The sequence below is a fragment of the Hevea brasiliensis genome, chromosome 2 (assembly GCF_030052815.1).
Source record: "Hevea brasiliensis isolate MT/VB/25A 57/8 chromosome 2, ASM3005281v1, whole genome shotgun sequence".
NCBI lineage: Eukaryota > Viridiplantae > Streptophyta > Magnoliopsida > Malpighiales > Euphorbiaceae > Hevea > Hevea brasiliensis.
Window position 1 is genome coordinate 91,768,151 of NC_079494.1, and position 20,251 is coordinate 91,788,401.

Below are 20,251 nucleotides of genomic sequence, written 5' to 3' on the forward strand. Positions count from 1 at the left end.
CTTCCAAAATACAACTCTAGTCCTACAACTTTGCATTTGGGGTTAAGGGAAAGGGATAAGCTTTAGAAAGCTTAGTGAGTAAACTAACCAATATATTTATCATATTAATCATCTCATACATATGCAATATATCAGCCACATGAGTTTTTTTTTTTCTTTAACATCATAAACAATTTACATAAGATAGACTTATCACTAGTGATCTCCCAAAACCAAAGTGCCGGGCTCATATAGATGCTTCTCAGGACTTTTTTTTTATTACATTACATATCCAATATGCCTGACTCATAAAAAAGCTCCTCGGGTCTTCATTTATCATAAATAGTGTGCTAAGGGCTTATTAGGCCTCTCTTGGCCTCACCACCTCATATGATGCATGATCATAACATATGACATATCATATCTATAACATGGCAGAAATTAGTGGGTCATCCAACATCCTTATGCATAACAATAAATATGTAATAATGCAATAATGGTGTTCTAGATACATATACCCTAATAAATCATGAAATGATGCATGGGAATGATTTTGAGCTCAATTAATAAATTTCAATTTATTAGGGTTAGTGTTACTCACCTCTTGAAGTCTATCAAACACTAGACATGAATGGTTGCTATCCTCTTACCTTGGCTTCCCGGGTCCTTCAAATTTGATCATATAAAAATTGGACATTAATGAGTTATTTGGAACTTTAAAACTCTATACCTACATCGAACAACTTATTCCATGTCTTTTTGGGTCATAAAAATAAGTTTTGGAGCTTTAAATCAAAAAGAGAAGTAAGGTTGGTAGACCAACTTCAGCTGCCAAAGTCCCAAACCTAAAATGCCCTTTTTAGGCAGTAGCAATTATAGTTGCTGAAGTAATGGTTTTCGGCAGCCAAACTTAGGAATTTTAAAAATTTCTAAGTTAAAATCTGTAGAAAACCTTATTCTCAAAACCACAAAAACACATTCTCAAGGCTCCAAAACATCAAAGCAACAATGCCAAATCATACTTTAACAATTCAAAAACTTAAAAACACTTAAGGATGCCACATACATCCGAAATCCAACAAAATCCATATACATCTAAACTTCCTTAACTCTCTATAAGGACTCAAACAAGAAAATAAGCACTAAAATCATAATCAATTATGCTTAAAAGGTTTTAGACCAACAATTAAAATGAGTAGAAATTCGTTAATTACATAATTTACATTAATTACAGGAGTTTACAGCTTACAAGGCAAAATGAAAACCTAAGTACAAAATACAAAATACAAAATATAAAAATACAAAATACAAAGCAAAATCCTAGAGTGCTACAAAGTACACTGCAGATGAGAGGTGACACTGGACTCTATGCAAAGTCTGGACTTTCACTCGGTCTGAGGTCGGCTGGGCTCCCCAGTTGTGTCTCCAGTACCTACGCATGGTAAAAAGCGACACGCTAAGTAATACTGCTTAGTGGTGCCAATATAAAATAAAAATAAACTTAAATAAATAAAAAATGCAGGCATTTTATTGATATTTTATCCAACCTAAAATTTTGGTAATTATTAATAATATTATCAATTTGTTACTTATCATGTTCATTATTTGATAATAATTTATTAAAACTCAATTTAGTTGCCAAAGTAACTGTAACATCTTCCCTGTATGTATTCTGTACGTTCTATTGCTCCAGTGGCAAATAACAGTCCAGGCAAGTCAGGATGTCTGGAACTACACTTCGGTGATAGTGAACAGACATATAATGATGAAATAAATAAAAATAAGATACAAGAAAAATCAAAGAAAAATGAAAGAGAGAAAGTGAAGCTAAGTTAAACGAGCCGGCGCCATAGCGATGGTGACCGTGACTGGAAGGTCAATCTCAGACCGTGAGGAACCCTCAGAATTTAATTTTGAGACATAAATAAAGGTTTATTAAAATGTAATTGATAGTAGAAATATCAAAGAAAAATTAATAAATTAGTACAAAGAAAAATAAAAAATCGAGAAACAGACAAAAATCGGTGTTACCGAAAAATCGGGAATATAACCTGAAGTGGGGCATTTTGGTTATTTGACACCAAGACCTGCCTTTTGACCTCAATGTCCATTAAAAATAAATGATATTGCACTTAGAAAATATCATGAAAAATTAAATTGTGATACATTATAAGAATAGTGAAAGAAATGGGGGGGTAAACTTAGGATAATTAAAAGTTTAATTATATATATATATATATATATATATATATATATATATATATATATATATATATATTAAGTTAGTGGACCACTAGGGGAGTATTTTAAACACCTAAATGGACATTTGTAATCCCATAACATCTTCTTCTTCCTCATAACTCATTTTGGCCAAATTCCATCACCTCCCAAAATCACCATTAACGTCCCAAGCAAAAGCTTCACATCCACCATGAATAAGCCATAGTTTTCTCAAGCTCCTTCACTAAAGTTGGTCCACACCTCTTGGGCAGATTATAGGGAACAAAAGGAAGAAATTTGGTGAAGTTTTAACAAGCTCCAAAAGTGGTAAGTGTCCAAAACCTCTCTCTTGCTTTAGTAAACCTTGTGTTTAGGTTGAGGTGACTATTTTGGTGAAGAGAAATGAAGAAAATCTTGAGAAATGAAATGGTCCATTTTCGGTAGCCATGAATATGTGTTGTATTTGAATTTTTCTTACCTCTAATGGATGGAAATTAAGGTTGATTAACTCAAATGGAAGATGTAGAAGTTAAAATCTAAGTATGTGCATGTAGTGCTTGAATTAAGGGTGTGAAATGGAACCTTAATGCTTTGAGCAAACTCCCATGTTTGGTAGCCCATAATAGCATGAATTTGTGTGTGAATATGAAGTTTGTTAATGAAATATGATAGCTTTAAATTATGGGCAGCATGTGTAAGTGATATTGAAGTATGAGTATGTTGAAGTGTATGTGCAATATTGACATTGAGATATGTTGAATTTTGGTGGAAGTGAATGTTGAACTTAATGATGAATTGTGTGCATTGAGCACTTGAATGTTCTGCCCAAAAATTTTTGCTGGAATTGTGTACCATATATATATGGAAGTGTCATTGATTGAATATTGAAGTAATGAGGAGGAGAAGGAATATCAAATTGGAAGTGTATGTGCTTTGTGCAGGTTGTGTATCGAAGGCAGTGCCTAAATTAGGTCACAAGTGACAAACTATGAACCCAATTGGTATGAGACCAATGGGGGGCGAAACTAGACACCAAATAGGCCAACTTTCATGTAGAAATGTTGCCAAAATTCTGCCTAGAAACTGACCTTAAAAATGACCATATCCGAAATAGCAACCTTTCAACCCAGATTTTTGACCATATGAACAGTAGTCCTCAGGATAACTCATTCAAAACAGGTCCAATTGACCTGAAATTTTTACCATGGTTAGTTTAGACATAGATATACAATTCTTATGAAGACACCAAAGCCTAGAAATGGCCAGAACTAAGTCAAATGGCTTACACAAGTTTGGGTATAAAAACTGCCGAACCAAAAGTGACCTAAAACTGACCAAATTTTGCACTAAAGGTGCAATCTGTTCAGCTTTAGTAAATTGACTATATCTTGGTCTATACAACTTAGAATGACCTGAAATTTTATCCCGCAAGCATTAAGACATAGAGCTACAATTTTTCTTCTTTGACCGAAAGCTAAAAACCAAGAGAAATAGGACTTTAAGCTAGACCAATCTAGCACACAAAAATTAAGAATTTGACATTTTACATACAATGATGCTTGAAGCATTTTGGCCATGAATGCCAACTTGTAAAAATAGTAAATTGCACTATATTGGCAGCATATTGAGATATAAATTGTGACATATTGATGCTAAAAACAACTTATCCATATTACCTAAAAAGGTCAACATATCCTGACTTTGGTGGACAATTTGAATTGGTTATGGTGAAAATTTGAGTTTCTATTCTTCATGAAAGTTGTTCTAAATTGTCTTAGCTTTCCATGGGTTCAAAAATTAGGTCATTTGGACCTTTCTACACAAAGTTATGGCCAAATGAACAGATTCATTTGGTCACTTTTACCAGTCCAGAATTGGTTACCAAGATTTGGTCAATTTTTAGGTTACCCTAAGTTAGTTTTCTGGGTAGGGTTTCTTCATCAAAGTTGTGGCATTATGAGCCTAGTTTCACCTTCAATTGGCCTTGTACCAATTGAAGCTACACAATTCAAGTTATGGCTGCCCAAACACACTAGACTCAAGTCTAGATATTTTAGCACAATTGGGGCAGCATACCAATTCTTAATCCATTGCCACAACTCATTCCAAATTATGATCAATTCACTTCAAATGGTCAATAATTGACCATTAGAATACTAATTCACCATCAATTGAGCAAAACCCTAATTTTTGCTCAAACACTAATTCCAAATTTTCCATTTATCACCATACATGACAAATCAAAGATCTCATCTTTATATTCTCATCAAGGGCAACCAATAAACCAATTTAATTCAAAGAAAATCATTAAAACCCTAATAATTTCATGGCTACCAAAATTCAAGGTAGGTTCAAACATTTGTATTTTGTTTAAATTTCAACAATTTCTCATTCAATTTAGTGTCCTAGCAAAGAATTTAGGGAGAGAGTGGAAGGAATTGACACTAACCTTGTGTCAAGATTTTTCCCAATGTCACACCCTACCCCTCTGTAAGGCATAACATGATCCCGTAGTATACCTAATAAATTACTAACTTCGTCTACTGATAACTCATTAAATACACTACAAGGGATTTTAAAACTTTTCTTACTTCTTTTTACAGTGGTGAGCACTATTTACAGGTGTTGAAAATTCTTTTTGAACTGAAGTGAAACAGCTAACACATTTGAATTATTAGTAATTTCTGTAAAAATATTGGCAGAGTGCCATATGTATTTTGAATAAAACAGTTCTTCAAAAACCTATAAAAAGCACTTCAAATATATTTCTTAATCTCAAACTCCAACATTTAATCAACACAATATGTTTCTTAACATTTTTCAACTCAAATCCACAATAATTTTTCAGTGTTTTCAAAGGCTGAGATAAAAGAAATATATCACAATATTTACAAACCAAAATAATTTACAATTTATTTTACAACTTCAATGTATAATTTTAATTTACAACTGCTCAAAACAAATAACACTATATATATACAGTGAACATACATTACAATATAAAATGCAAAATATGGTATACTCAATATACCCGATGATCTCTCAGTGTAGTACTAGCAGCCTAGTCTGCTGCCCTGTTAGTCTGTCTACCTGCGCTAGCAATGAAAAGCTATCGCTGAGCCATTATCTCAGTGGTGCACAACATTAACCAAATACAACTTTAAATCACAAATCATAAGTCATATAAATAGCGGATACTTAAAACCATAGTTAAATTCAAAGACAGTAAATGTCATAAAGAATTTAAACTCCATTTCACAATATCACAATAAATATCAATAAGTCACACACACAGCTTAATCATGTTCCAAAGTTCAATTCATCCTAAAAGCCGATGGCTAGTAAGGAATTCAATTCATCCCAAAAGCCGATGACTAATGAGGAATAACATAGCTAGCTAGCAATAATATGAGTACTCATTCTATTCATCCTCAACAGGCACACACCTCAACACTTCAGCCAGAGAGGGAATTCAATTCATCCCACTAGACAAGCTAGCGAGGAATTCAATCAATATACATGATAGTTGTGGTTTCAAACCATTTACAATGCTTTTCAATCAATAAGTATCCATCAAATATCATTCAAACAACTTTTCATAATTTAAAACAATAATATACAAATAATCATAATTTATTTCAATTGAAAATTCAAAAGAAATAACTGTTGTGCACAAAGCTCTGATAACTGTCTCTTAGCTTTGACTCAGTGTTTCCTTCCCTTTCCTTGAGTCTTTGCTAACTGAAACACACAATTTGAAGTGTTTCAGTACTCATTTAAATCGTCTCTAACAATAAGGCTTAATACTTAATTTATTGAATTCTATTATTTCCTTAGTCTACCTATGATGTTGACCCTCGATGCACTCTAGGTGAATTAGGTTTTAATGTTACCAATATGTCACATTTGTAGCCTTTTAGTATTGGTACATGTTACAAAATTCATTTCCATGTATATTGCATTTTATTGCAATTTGTCGGATTTCGGTATACTAATTTGACCTAGCCGGATGAACTAGTTCCCTTAGTTTTCGGGTTCCGGTCCAAACTACAAACTTGTGAGTCTATGTCTTATTGCACGCAGGGCAAAATTTCAGGTCATTCTGAGATTTTTAGACCAAGTTATGGTCAATTTACCAATGCTGGACAGAATGTACCAAAATGGTAGGTTTAGGTCATTTTTAGGTCACTTTTAGTTCGGCCAGTTTTTGGACCTGAACTTGTGCAAGATATTTGACTACTGATAGTCATTTATTGGTGTTGGTGTCTTCATAAGAGTTGTAGATATATGTCTTAGCTATTCATGGTAAAAATTTCAGGTCAATTGGACCTGTTTTGAGTGAGTTATGGCCAAAACACCAACTGCTGCCCAAATGGTCAATTTTCAGGCTTTCAAAGCACTAATCCGGATTTGGTTATTTTTCAAGTCACCTTCTAAGCAGAATTTTGGTCAGCTTCCTTCATGAAAGTTGGCACTTTTTGTGCCTAGTTTCACCTCCAATTGGTCTCATACCAATTGGAGCCACACACTTAAGGTTCTAAGCCCAAAACATACACTGCCCTATTGTACATTATTCACCCTTTACCAATTACATATCCTATGCTTACCAAGTCACTCTTCTATGTCATTTCTGGTTTGTACCATAACATAAACACATTTAGCAACTCATTTTTGGTTATTTTGGTAGCTTACAACTATTCTCAATATGCACATTATAGTACAGAATTTTCCAAGTCCAATTACAAATAATTTAACCACATGACATAGCTCATTTACATGTCCAAATTCAAACCTTTATACATATATACATGCTGCCATAACAAGCACCATAATTCAACAATATGATTTCATAAACCAAACCATGAAACAATACATTTTGGTCTACACTTCAAAGTTGCCGATTTGTACATCTCTTTCAATTAACTTCCAAACTTCTAAAATCATACCTTACACATGGAATTCAAGTACCATACAATCAAACCTATAAATCATCATTCAAACTACTATTTACATGCAAGTATAAACTGTTCTTATTGAAGTTTCATGGCTGCCAAAATGTACCTCTCCATTAACTCATCAAACTTCAAAAATCCTTCCACAAATCAATTATCCACAACACCCATTCAAAGTTTAATGAAACAAGAATTAAAAATATATACTTACCACTTTTGAAATTCTTCAAAAACTCACCAAAACTTAATTTTCTTGCTGCCTATCTACTGCCCAAGTTGTGTAGAACAACTTTAGTGAAGAAATCAAGTGGAAAAATGGGCTTACTTCATGCTTGCATGGAGCTTGTAAAATGCGGCCATGGAGGTTTTCCTTCAAGGGAAATTTCGGCTCGTTTTGGCAAGGTGAGGAAGATGAAGTTTCTATCCAAAATATGCTTAGTGGTCCACTTAAGTGGAGTTAGTGGAGCACCATCACCTATTTTAATGCTTATTTATTCTAAAGTTCCCAAATTATCACATTTAACTCCTATCTTTTGCTATTTAAATTAGGTACCATCAATTTAATTTTTCATGACATTTTCCAAGTGTAATATCATTTATTTTTAATGGACATTTAGGTCAAAAGACAACTCGGGGTGTCAAGTGACCACAATGCCCCTGTTCAGGTTGCATTCCCGATTTTTCGGTAACATCGAGTTTTATCGTTTTCTCGATTTTCCCGTTTTTCTTTGTACTAATTAATTAATTTTTCTTTGATATTTCTAATGGTATTTATACTTCAATAGGTCTTTAATTATGTCTTAAAAAATATTTTCCAGGGTTCCCCGCAGTCCAGGGCTAGTCAACGGTCCACGCCGTAACTTCCCAGTGCGGTCACCCATCGCTAGGATTCTCGGCTCGTTTAACTTGGTTATATTTCATTGCTATTATTTTTCCTTTGTTTTTCTTGTATTTTCTTTTCTTGTATTTTATTATTTTATGTCTCCTCATCCATATCTAAGTGTAGTTCTAGGCATCCTAGCTGTCCGGACAACACTGGTCACCAGAACAGTAGAACGCACTACCGAACATAGTGGTGTTACAATTCTCCCCCCCTTAAAATAAATTTCGTCTCGAAATTTTACCTGGTATTAGTCTCTGAATAGCTGTGGGTGCTGTCTTCTCATATCCTCTTCATGTTCCCAAGTGGCTTCTTGGCCTGAATGATGGTTCCACAGCACTTTAACCAGGTGTATCTATTTATTCCTCAGCTGCTTCACCTCATAAGCCATAATTTCTATGGGTTCTTCCTCATATGAGAGGTCTGGATTTACCTCAATCTCTTCAACTGATAGTACATGAGATGGGTCAGATCTGTACCTCCTTAATATGGACACATGAAAGACACTGTGTATCCTTTCTAGCTCCGGAGGTAATTCCAACCGATATGCCAAAGGACCCACTCTCTCCAGAACATCATATGGTCCAATGAAACGAGGACTCAGTTTCCCCTTTCTGCCAAATCTCATAATCCTCTTCCAAGGAGAAACTTTAAGGAATACCTTATCACCCACTGGATATTCAATATCTCTTCTCTTCAGATCAACATAGGACTTCTGACGGTCTGATGCAGCCTTGAGTCGATCTCTGATCAATCTGATCTTTTCCTCTGTCTGCTGAATAATTTCTGGCCCAATCATCTTCCTTTCACCTATTTCATCCTAACATAGGAGAGTTCTGCACTTCCTACCATACAAAGCTTCATATGGAGGCATCCCAATGCTTGATTGGTAGCTGTTGTTATAAGCAAACTCAATCAAAGGCAAGTGTGTATCCCAACTGTAATATCCTCACTTTAGCTAGTCCGTACAGTCTACTGTTCCGGTGACCAGTGTTGGTCCGGACAGCTAGAACATTCGGAAAAATATTTAAACTAAAGTTAGGAACCATAATTAACTCAAATATTAAGAAGAAAAATTTAGAAAAATTTTTTGAAATAAAATACAACCAAGTTAAACGAGCCGGTGCCCAAGCGATGGGTAACCAGAGGGAAGTTGCGGTTCTCGCAATGAGGAGCCCTAGACCCGGGGAAAAATTCATAAAATATTTTTTGGGACTCCAAAGAAGGGTCATTGAGGTTCCTATGGCATTAGAATGCCAAGAAAATATTTAGAAAAATTTTTCAATCGGTACAGACAATTTTGACCTGTTAAGCCAAACGGAGGGCATTTTGGTCATTTCTCCTTCAGAGACGATTTTTGGCCGACTTGTCCAGTTAAGTAAATAATTATTATGACACAAAATGTGAATAAACATTACTAAAAATTAAATTGAAAATGAGTAGAGATGAAAAGAAAAGAAAATGAAAGAAAATACCTAATAATGACATCATATGATGTCATTAAAAACCTATCCACCAATCACAATTTGTTAAACTCATTAAAAGAGATAAAAGTGACCAAAAATTTGAAAAAACAATCTGCATCTTCAACCTTTGGGCAGCCTAAAAAAACGTTGAGAGAGAGAGAGAGAAGAGGTTCCACCATTAAAGCTCCCTTAAGCTCCATTTCCCACTTCAAACCACCTCAAAACCTTGTCCTCCCTTCACTAAAAATTTCCCTTACAACTAGAGCAAGACTTGGGCAGCAATTAGAAGAAGAGAAAGTGGAAGAAAGTGAGGTGTGAACAAGCTTAGAAAATCACCAAAGAGGTTAGTGCCATAACCTTTGCTTTTACATCTTTCTAATCTTGAATTTGAGCTAAGTTAAGTTAAAAATTTGACAAAAATTGAATTAATGAAGCATGGTTATATTCCATGAAGTTTTGGCAGACTTGACATGAGTTAGGGTTAGGAGAAATCTTTGGTTTAAAGTGACATATTGCTGCCCCTCTTATAAATTATATGATTAGTATAGCAAATTAGGAGTGGGATGCATGAATTGGAGGCTTGGTGAAATTAGGGTTAGGGTTTTGGGAGTGAAAATTTGATTTGGCTTATAAAATGATTAAAGGACATTCTAATGGTCAATTAGTGACCATTTGAGGCAAGTTAATCATAATTTGAAGTGAGCTAATGCATGGCAAAGTGAAATGTGCAGGCTGCCTAGAGACAGCAGTAATGAGGATGTGATTCTAACCCACTTAGACAGCCATATTTTTGGCTGTGTTGGTCCAATTGGTGTTTGGCCAATTGGACATGAAACTAGACTTATAATGACACATTTTTACTGAAGAAACCATGCCCAAAAGACCAAAGCAAGAGGACCAAAAATTGGCCCCAATCCGGGTACCCTGCAAGCCAATTCTGCAGAATGACCAAATGAACAGTAACTGTTCATTTGGCCATAACTCACTGTAGATATGGTCAATTGACCTGAAATTTTTACAGAAACAAGTTAAGACATAGAAAAACAACTTTCATGAAGAAACCTACCCCAAATTATGAGCAGAACCTAACCCAAATGGCAGTCACAGTCACTATTCATTGTACTGTAGATTTGGTAATTCTGCAGTTTTGCCAATCCGGCCAGCTGTGGTTTTTGGACCATATCTGGAGCTACAAAACTCCAAATTGAGTGATTCAAAAAAGGAAATTCAACTAGACAGAATAAGGAACAACTTTCATGTTTACCATTTTCTCAAATTCCCACTGTAACAGTCACTAATGGAACAGTGAAATTTAGATACAAAAACTGAAAATTCTGCTCCCTTTGTTTTAAACTTGGAAATGGTATTGGCAACCAATACCAACAAATTTTAAATGCAAAATGTGGTATCTTGGAGAACTTAGGTTCAATAAAATTATTATGTACTAAAAAGTCAACATTTTAGTTGACTAGTAAGGTGAATAGTAATCAAAATGATTAGCAAACTAAGATAAAGACTTAGAACCAATTCTAAGCTTAAATGCTTAGAATTGTATGACAAATGTGGACTATGCATCCTAGTCAAAATTGTTAAAAGGAAATTAAGGCCATAAATTTGAAATCCATGAAATATTCATGGATTACTTGAAACATGAAAAATAAGTCACCTAATTGATGTGAATAGATAGTTAGGGCTTATATGCCTATCACAAATGGAATTCATAAAATATTAGTAACTCAACTTGAAATATAAAATTTGTAATTACATAAGTAGATTCTTGAATGTATAAATGAGAAAGGAAAAATGTTTTGAATACAATGGAATATGTGAACCATTGTTTAGAATTGTGATCAATATGAATAACATAATGAATGAATAAATGAACCATATTAATGTATGAATGAGACATTAGTTCTCATTATTGTAGAGAGGAGAAGTATTTTGAGCACAATGATATAAAAGGATAATTGATGTGAATTGTGATCATATAAATGATCAAATGAATGTATGAATTATAATTGAAATTTATCATGAAATAATAAACTCATAAAACACAATATATTAATATTTAATGATATTATGTGCCCTTGTATTGCCTAGACATGTGTGTCAGATTGGATAGTTTGGCATGCCAATAGGGTATTGTATTAGCAGTACTGTGAAAGGCTTTATGCCCGTATTCATGGCTTTATGCCCGCATTCATGGCTTTATGCCAACATTCATGGTCTTTATGCCCGATTATGTGTTATCATGGCTTTTTAGCCATACTGACTGCATACGTGGTTGACGTTCTGCGTCCCATGGTATGATGGCCCGAGGCACCGCGGTGTCCAGAGCCAACGACCCGTTATTCAGTTTAGTCAGCCTGTCGTAGGTTACTTGGGCAGTGTAATTTATTAAAATAAATTAAGACTATTAGTAATTAAAAATATTAGAAACCAAATAAATGAAATAATAAGACTTCAAAAGAATTAGTTACAATTATGAAACGATCCAAACCACATAAAAATTGTTAAGTAAAATGATAAAATAGTTGCAAAAATAGGTATAACTTAACTAAATATTTTAAATGTACCTTCTATTGCCATATAAATATAAACTGAGTATTTTTATTAATTCTGTATATCGTACATTATTACTGTGAATTTCAGAATTAAACGCTTCCAAAGCGAAATAAATGAGAACAAAAGATAATTAACATTAGACACATTGTATTAAATTAAATCGATTCTTAAATATTCAAATTATGCTTCGTTCTTTCTTTATTTGTATATTTTATTTTCTTGTTCTATTATTGCACCACTAAGCAGCAATGCTTAGCGTGATGGATTTGTTTCCTCGCGCAGGTACTTTGACTAAGATTTTTGGAGTCCAGATCTGCAGAAGTGCCTGAAGTATTCAAGGTTGTCACCTCCTCAGTAATGCATGTAGATAGGGCCCATATAGATCATATTTTGTATTTAGTATAAAATGCTAGATATTGTATCATAATGTAGATTATGAGCAGGTAATTAATAGAAATGTAATGTAATTTCATAAATTAGTTTTTTCATATGTAATTAATTTATATATCATGTAAATTATGAAATTATGTAAATTAAAGAAATTTGAAAATTTTACTTATGTGATTTGAGCATGAATGAGATTGTATGGATTCGAAGACAGATTTGAAATATATAGATAATACATGGAAATGAATATGAAATTGAGATATATGAATGAGATGGTTATGAAAATAATTGATGAGATTTTATTTGTAAAATATTATTGAAATTTTCAAACAGGTAAATAGTAAAATACGTCAACTGGTAATAAAATAGGGGAAACTCCGCTAGTTTCTCCGTCGAAAAATAATTAATATTAAAATATAATGAGATCAAACTATGAAAGGAATAAAGTAAGATAAGATAGGGTGCTCCGGCACCGAATGCAGCACACTTTGCTCGGCTATACTGTAGTCGGGTGATGGAACTATGAAAGGAATAAAGTAAGATAAGATAGGGTGCTCCAGCACCGAATGTAGCACACTTTGCTCGGCTATACTGTAGTCGGGTGAGGGGTGTTACACCAACTACCTTCAAACTCGATCACACAAGCCCGTAGCATATCCTCTAATATCTGAATTACCCTTTCTAACTGGCCATCTTTCTGTGGGTGGAATGTTGTGCTGATGTTCAATCTAGTTCCTAGGGCTCTCTGTAGACTACCCCAGAATCTAGAAGTGAACCTAGGATCTCTGTCAGATACAATCGATACTGGCACTCCATGTAGTTTTACAATCTCATATATGTACAATCTGGCCAATCTTTCCAGGCTATAGTCCATCCGAACTGGCAAAAAGTGAGCAGACTTGGTCAATCTGTCAATTATAACCCATACTGCATCATGACTATTCTGTGTCCTCGGAAGTCCCGTAACAAAATCCATAGTTATCCGTTCCCATTTCCACTCTGGTACTGGCAATGGATGTAACAAACCAGCTGGAACTTGATGTTCTGCCTTTACTTGCTGACAAGTTAGGCATTTGAAAACAAATTCAACTATATCCCTCTTCATACCCATCCACCAATAATGCTCTTTCAGCCCTCTGTACATTTTAGTTCCACCAAGATGCATAGCAAAAGGAGACTCATGTACTTCCTTCATAATGATTCGTCTCAATTCCACATCATTAGAAACGCACATTTTGCCCTGATATCACAATAAACCATCATCTCTCATAGAGAATTCAGGTTTCTTGCCCTGCTTGACTTCTTTCAGTAGCTTCTGATATTTATCATCATTCTGAGCAGCCATTCTGATCTGATCAATCAACACTGGCTGTACATGCCATGCAACTACTGTCTGTCCCTCATCATCAATTTCTAAACTGGCATGCTGTGCTTTCAATTCATGTACCATGGATAAAGGAGAAACTTTTAGACTTGCCATAGTCTTGCGACTTAAGGCGTCAGCCACCACATGTGCTTTCCCTGGCTGATAGTCTATTAAGCAATCATAGTCTTTAATCAGTTCTAACCATCTCCTCTGCCTCAAATTCAATTCCTTCTGGGTGCCCAAATAATTCAAGCTCTTGTGATCTGTGTAAATGTAGCATTTCTCCCCATACAAATAGTGTCTTTAGATCTTTAGAGCAAAAACAATAGTTGCTAGCTCCAAATCATGTGTTGGGTAGTTCCTCTCATGCAGTTTCAGCTGGCGTGATGCATAAGCAATGACATTCTAATCTTGCATCAGTACACAGCCTAACCTATTGTGAGAAGCATCACTATAAATTGTGTATTCTTTACCTGGAGTAGGTAAAGTAAGGACTGGAGCTTCAGTCAAACACCTCTTCAACTCATTAAAACTCTGCTAGCATTTATCTGTCCACTGAAATTTTACATCTTTCCTAAGCAGCTTGGTCAGTGGAGAAGATAACATAGAAAACCCTTTCACAAATCGATGGTAATATCCAGCTAAACCTAGAAAACTGTGGATTTCTGGGATATTCCTAGGCGGCTTCTAATTAAGGATAGCTTCTACCTTGCTGGAATCTACCTTGATCCCTTCAGCTAACACAACATGTCCTAAGAAGGAGATTTCTTTCAGCCAAAATTCACATTTCGATAATTTGGCGTATAGTTGTTTCTCCCTTAAGGTCTGTAGCACAATCCGCAGATGTCTGTCATGCTCCTCTGCATTCCTCGAATATATCAAAATATCATTAATAAACACCACCATAAATTGGTCGAGCTATGGTCTGAAGATAGTGTTCATCGGATCTATAAAAGCAGCTGGAGCATTAGTTAACCCGAATGGCATTACCAGAAACTCATAGTGGCCATATCGAGTTCTAAAAGCATTTTTTGGAATACTCTGCTCTTGCACTTTCAACTGATAATAACCCGATCGCAAATCAATTTTGGAGAATACAGCTGCACCCTTCAACTGATCAAACAGATCATCAATGCGAGGCAATGGATATCTGTTCTTTATTGTTACCTTATTCAATTACCGGTAGTCAATACATAAGCGAAGAGTGCCATCTTTCTTCTTAACAAACAACACTGGCACTCCCCAATGTGACACAATAGGGCGGATGAAGCCTTTTTCAAGTAGTTCTTGCAACTGTACCTTCAACTCCTTCAACTCTGCTGGTGCCATTCTGTATGGTGTTATGGAGATTGGATCCATACCAGGCATAACATTAATTTCAAACTGCACCTCTCTTTCTGGAGGTAATCCTGGCAATTCATCAGGAAACACATTTGGAAAGTCATACACTGTAGGGATGTCCCTCAATGCTAGACTCCCCACTTGGGTGTAAATCACATGTGCCAAGTATGCTTCACACCCCTTTCTGATCATTTTTCTGGCTAGTGCAGCCGAAATGATGTTTGATGGCAATAGCTGCCTCTCCCCATGTATTATCACATCACTATACTGAGGGAGACCAAAAGTGACTGTCTTCAGTCTACAGTCAATCATGGCATAATGCCTGGCTAACCAATCCATGCCCAAGATGATATCATAATCTTTGAAAGGCATTTCAATGAGATCAGATAGAAAAGTATGTCCTTGGATCACCAAAGGACAATCCCTATACATTCTATTAACCCAGACCTCTTGTCCTAGCGGACTTGTTACTAGCACCTCAAAGTCCATTTTTGTACATGGGACAACAATGCAATCAATGATGCTAGCACTCACATAAGAATGGGTAGAACCCGAATCAAATAACACAAATACATCTTGATTAAAAGTTGAGAAGGTACTAGCCACAATATCAGATGTCTCGGCCTCCTCTCTGTCTCATTGCATAGACTCTGACTATAGCACTGCCTTGCTCTGATTGATTCACTGTGCCTTGGCTGCCTGCTGCGTTACCTCTACCCCTGCCTCTACCTCTGGTGACAGGGCTCTGAACTGACCCTTCTGCAGTAGTAGGAGGTGGTCCAACTCTGCGAGTACTAGTGCAGTCTTTGGCAAAGTGTCCTGTGCCTCCACAATTATAATAGGCTCCAATAGCCTTGTAGCATACCCCACCATGATTTCTTCCACAAGTTTCAAATTGGCGGGGAGGGTAGGAACTTCTGCTACTCTGCTGACCAGATAGAGGAGGTTTCTGTCCTGAATATCTTCCCCTACCAGACTTCTTACCACCTTGCTGTGTCCCCCATGGTTCTTTCTCTTTCCAGTAGGACCACTGGAACTCTATTCTACTGACTTTCCCTCTTTTTCTAACTTCTCTGATTTCTTTTTCTCAAGGGCCGCTTCTAACTCAATTCTTTCTAATTCCAATGCTTGAGAAATAAGTTCAGAGAAGTTGTTATGTTTGAATCCGACCACTTGTAATCTGATACTGGGCTTCAAGCCAGTTTCAAACCTCTTACATCTCTCCCTGCTGGTAGCAAGTAGACTTACTGCATAATAGCTTAAGCAGGAAAATTCCCTTTCATATTCAGCCACCGATCTACTCCCCTGTTTCAGACTTAGGAACTCTTGCAGCTTCTGGTCCACATAAGCATCAGGGACATATTTTTGTCTAAACTCCCACAGAAAATCTTTCCATGTTAGCACTGAAGGTTCTACCAGAATATGGGGAATGGTTTTCCACCAGTCATATGCATCCCCCTGTAGTAGAGACACTGAATATTCAAACCTGAGCTCCTCTGTACAATGTTGCTTCTTGAACACCCTATCCATTCTCTCTAACCACTATTCTGCCTCTAGAGGATCTTTTGTCCCCTTGAACTTAGTAGCCCCATATTTCATTAATTTGTCATACTGCCTAGAGGAAGACTGTGGTTGTACCACTGGTGTCTGCAGTGGGACTTGAGTAGGCATGTTACCAGCCATCTGTTGGAATATTGCAGCCATCTGCTAAGCGAATTGAGCAGGAAACTGCGGTACTGAGGGGGCTGGTGCTACTGATCCACTGACATTGTGTAGGGCTGGGGCATCTCTTTGTACCTCAGCCTCTATTGATTGATCGACTGAACGATCACCCTCTTCCATAGTCAATTTGAGGATCTTAGACCTCCTGAACAAATAACACAAGGAGATTTTCTCCTGTTAGTGCATATTTATAATGTAATGTACTGTATGTATCAAACAATGACATTGAGCTGTTGTACTATGAAGAAAGAATAGTCAAATTATAGGTGAAAACAGAATTTTAAAACTAGCTCTGATACCACTTAAACATGTCACACCCTACCCCTCTGTAAGGCATAACATGATCCCGTAGTATACCTAATAAATTACCAACTTCGTCTACTAATAACCCATTAAATACACTACAAGGGATTTTAAAACTTTTCTTACTTCTTTTTACAGTGGTGAGCACTATTTACAGGTGTTAAATTTTTTTTTTTTTGAACTGAAGTGAAACAGCTAACACATTTGAATTATTAGTAATTTCTGTAAAAATTTTGGCGGAGTGCCATCTGTATTTTGAATAAAACAGTTCTTCAAAAACCAGTAAAAAGCACTTCAAATATATTTCTCAATCTCAAACTCTAACATTTAATCAACACAATATGTTTCTCAACATTTGTCAACTCAAATCCACAATAATTTTTCAGCGTTTTCAAAGGCTGAGATAAAAGAAATATATCACAATATTTACAAATCAAAATAATTTACAATTTATTTTACAACTTCAATGTACAATTTTAATTTGCAACTGCTCAAAACCAAGAACACTATATACATACAGTGAACATACATTACAATACAAAATGCAAAATATGGTATACTCAATATACCCGATGATCTCTCAGTGTAGTACTAGCAGCCTAGTCTGTTGCCCTGTCAGTCTATCTACCTGTGATAGCAATGAAAAGCTATCGCTGAGCCATTGTCTCAGTGGTGCACAACATTAACCAAATACAACTTTAAATCACAAATCATAAGTCATATAAATAGTGGATACTCAAAACTATAGTTAAATTCAAAGACAGTAAATGTAATAAAGAATTTAAACTCCATTTCACAATATCACAATAAATATCAATAAGTCACACACACAGCTTAATCATGTTCCAAAGTTCAATTCGTCCCAAAAGCCGATGGTCAGTGAGGAATTCAATTCATCCCAAAAGCCGATGGCTAATGAGGAATAACATAGTTAGTTAGCAATAATATGAGTACTCATTCTATTCATCCTCAACAGGCACACACCTCAACACTTTAGCCAGAGAGGGAATTCAATTCATCCCACTAGACAAGCTAGCGAGGAATTCAATCAATATACATGATAGCTGTGGTTTCAAACCATTTACAATACTTTTCAATCAATAAGATCCATTAAATATCATTCAAACAACTTTTCACAATTTAAAATAATAATATACAAATAATCATAATTTATTTCAATTGAAAATTTAAAAGAAAAAACTATTGTGCACAAACCTTTGATAACTGTCTCTTGGCTCTGACTCAGTGTTTCCTTCCCTTTCCCTGAGTCTTTGCTAAATGAAAAACACAATATGAAGTGTTTCAGTACTCATTTAAACCGTCTCTAACAATAAGGCTTAATACTTAATTTATTTAATTCTATTATTTCCTTAGTCAACCTAAGATGTTGACCCTCGATGCACTCTAGGTGAATTAGGTTTTAATGTTACCAATATGTCACATTTGTAACCTTTTAGTATTGGTACATGTTACCAAATTTATTTCCATGTATATTGCATTTTATTGCAATTTGTCGGATTCCGGTATACTAATTTGACCTAGCCGGATGACCTAGTTCCCTCAGTTTTCGGGTTCCAGTCCAAGCTAGAAACTTGTAGGTCTATGTCTTATTGCACGCGGGGCAAAATTTTAGGTCATTCTGAGTTATGTAGACTAAGTTATGGTCAATTTACCGATGCTGGACAGAATGTATCAAAATGATAGGTTTAGGTCATTTTTAGGTCACTTTTGGTTCAGTCAGTTTTTGGACCTGAATTTGTGCAAGCCATTTGACTTGCTTATGTTCATTTCTGGGTGTTGGTGTCTTCATAAGAGTTGTAGACATATGTCTTAACTATTCATGGTAAAAATTTCAGGTCAATTGGACCTGTTTTGAGTGAGTTATGGCCAAACTACTAACTGCTGCCCAAATGGTCAATTTTCAGGCTTTCAAAGCACTAATCCGGATTTGGTTATTTTTCAAGTCACCTTCTAAGCAGAATTTTGGTAAGTTTCCTTCATGAAAGTTGGCACTTTTTGTGCTTAGATTCACCTCCAATTGGTCTCATACCAATTGGAGCCACACACTTAAGGTTCTAAGCCCAAAACATACACTGCCGTATTGTACATATTCACCCTTTACCAATTACATATCCTATGCTTACCAAGTCACTCTTCCATGTCATTTCTGGTTTGTACCATAACATAAACACATTTAGCAACTCATTTTTGGTCATTTTGATAGCTTACAACCATTCTCAATATGTACGTTATTGTACATAATTTTTCAAGTCCAATTACAAACAATTTAACCACATGACATAACTCATTTACATGTCCAAATTCAAACCTTTATACATATATACATACTGTCATAACAAGCACCATAATTCAACAATATGATTCCATAAACCAAACCATGAAACAACACATTTTGGTCTACACTTCAAAGTTGCTGATTTGTACATCTCTTTCAATTAACTTCCAAGCTTCTAAAATCATACCTTACACATGGAATTCAAGTACCATACAATCAAACCTATAAATCATCATTCAAACTACTATTTACATGCAAGTATGAACTGTTCTTATTGAAGTTTCATTGCTGCCAAAATGTACCTCTCCATTAACTCATTAAACTTCAAAAATCCTTCCACTAATCAACTACCCACAACACCCATTCAAAGTTTAATGAAACAAGAATTAAAAATACATACTTACCACTTTTGAAATTCTTCAAAACCTCACCAAAACTTAATTTTCTTGCTTTCTATCTACTTCCCAAGTTGTGTATAACAACTTTAGTGAAGAAATCAAGTGGAAAAATGGGCTTGCTTCATGCTTGCATGGAGCTTGTAAAATGCGGCCATGGAGGTTTTCCTTCAAGGGAAATTTTGGCTGGTTTTGGCAAGGTGAGGGAGATGAAGTTTCTGTCCAAAATATGCTTATTGGTCCACTTAAGTGGAGTTAGTGGAGCACCATCACCTATTTTAATGTTTATTTATTCTAAAGTTCCCAAATTATCACATTTAACTCCTATCTTTTGCTATTTAAATTAGGTACCACCAATTTAATTTTTCATGACATTTTT